Genomic DNA, 2,439 nt, shown 5'->3' with positions numbered 1-2,439 from the left:
AAGTTTAAGTCTCCTTCTGGAAAAAAGCTTTGTTTCCTTCCTTAGTCCCATAAGTCACCTTGGAAGAGTAAACCTAAGTCTAAAAGAAAGACATCAATCAATATCCCTCTCCCTATCCCTAGATGGGAGCAATTACTGGTGAGGACAAGGCGAAAACTAGAGAAATAATCATCTTTGAATTTCTTTGGGACACCTTCCAGGACCATACTTTATCCAGGCTTGCCTTATGCCTACCTCCTGCTCCTTGACTGAATTCTTCTCAATCCAAAGCTCCTGTGAACACAGTAAAGGCAAGGCAGGTGTGAATCACTAGATCACTGCTTGTTCTTGTCTCCTATGCAGCCATACTGAGTAAATCCAATCTGTTCTTATCAATGCTCAGCTCTTTAAGTCGGGTGTCTGGAAGGGGACTGACCTAACCACTGAAGTTGACGGAGCTAAAAAAAAGTGGCTAAATATCTACACGTACAGTGATTATTGATCGCAAAAATAAGAGAAAAATAAAAGAGGCAGGCCACTGGATAATGCTGTATAATGATGTGATTTGTTTATTTAAAATGATTTTCCTCCCAAGTTCCCCAATGATTTAGCTGGCTTTCTTTTACTTTCATCTCAAACAATCAGCACATTTTCTGTATTTTATTTTAACCATGTAAGCTATTTTAACATTATATTAACACCAGAGTCCAATATGTTGACCAGTGAGTAGGACAGATTTAAATTAGACCCTTGGCAGCTATGGTGTTGCTCCCAGATCCTAGGGATTTCAGTGATGGTGGATGTTCCTTCAGGCCCTGTCTCCAATCTGCAGCATGACTTAAGCTCCACACACATCCGTTCAAGCCCTCTTTGTTGTCTTCAAAAGATAAACTTAAATGTATTTTTGTCTATATTTAAATCCACAAGACTATTCCCCATAATTATCATATACTTTCTTTTGTTTATGTTCTCTGAAGAACAAAACCCGGTCTTACTCTGTGGTCCAGATGGGCTTCAAAGTCACTCTGAAACCACAGATGCCTTTAATTTGTAATACTCCTCCTGCCTCAGCTTCTCAAGCACTGACCACAGGCAGTAGCCATTACATATGGCTTACTTTCACTTACATTTTTGTTTATTGTTTTATTTTCTTAGTTTTTTTTTCTTCTTTATATTCTTCCACTTATTTTTATTTCATCTGTATTTGCTACTTCTTTACTTATAAAGCATAACTTTCCACACTCAAATAAAAATAAGCCCAAACCCAAATATTCTTAATCTAGTGCATCCGAGTTGATAGATAAGATAGCTTTCCTTAAATTTTCATCTATCCCTACCTTTAAAAGTCAACCATAAAGTCACACCTGAAAAGTAAATGAATTTAAAATGACAAAATATACATTTCAAAGACAACAAATGCAATGATCAAGACAATCTACTGTACAATTTGTGAAAGTCAACAGAAGACAGCAAGAATATAATCTATCTTTAAATATATCAGTAAAAACACTCCTAAATAATAAGATCACTGAGCATTACATATTTTCAGTTATCTGTACATCAAGCTCTTAAGAGAAAAGTAAAGAGATGTGGGTGACAGAATGGAAAATAAATGAAAACTCTTCCAAGATAAGACTATGTGGGTATCAGGAATTCAAGATTAAACTTCTTAAACAAAATTTAAAAAAAAACAAAAGAGTATGTTGGTCTAGGGATATATCTCATTTGTAGAGTGCTTGCCTAGCATGCAAGAGGNCCTGGTCCTGGGTTTAACCCCCAGTACCACATCAGGGAGAGGGAGATGTCTTTTTTCTTTTTTGGACAGAAACAGGATAGACCATATCTTAATAATAGTTTGTTTACTAATTACATTAAGAAAAATCATACAGGCCCATTTCACAAGAGTCAAACGAATCCTTTGCATAACACTGTTGCTCATATTATTAAAACATTATCAATTATTTGGATCAATTTCATCTTTAAACTGTTTTAACTNATCACCTACACAGAATTATTGGACCTGAGTTATAAACTATTTGAATCATCATGATTGTACTTCCTTATGTAAATCTGAGAGGCTGCTCTGACAGTGATGTGGTGGGAATAAGTGAGACACTTGAAATCTTCCCTTCCATGGGATGGTAAGCAGTAAGTAGGTCACATCCCACAGCTTCTTAACAAGGAATAACTGTGCAGGCCCTACCAGGAAGAAAGAACTAGTAATAACATGTACAGCCTGTTGTATCACTGATACCCCATGTAAGTAGCTTAAGAATGTAGTATTAAGCAAAAAGTGAAAATCATTATCATTTTATCAAAGAAACAAAATACAGAATGAAGGATATTGAGCTTGGTATAGGTCCCAGAGATCCCACTCTGATTCTGAAGCAAATTTTAACACAAACGCATCTACATACAACTTCCATGACTATTTATATTAGAAAGATTCAGAGCAGATGA

Source organism: Mus caroli, chromosome 1 (assembly GCF_900094665.2).
Source record: "Mus caroli chromosome 1, CAROLI_EIJ_v1.1, whole genome shotgun sequence".
Classification (NCBI taxonomy): Eukaryota; Metazoa; Chordata; class Mammalia; order Rodentia; family Muridae; genus Mus; species Mus caroli.
This window is presented reverse-complemented; position numbering follows the sequence as displayed.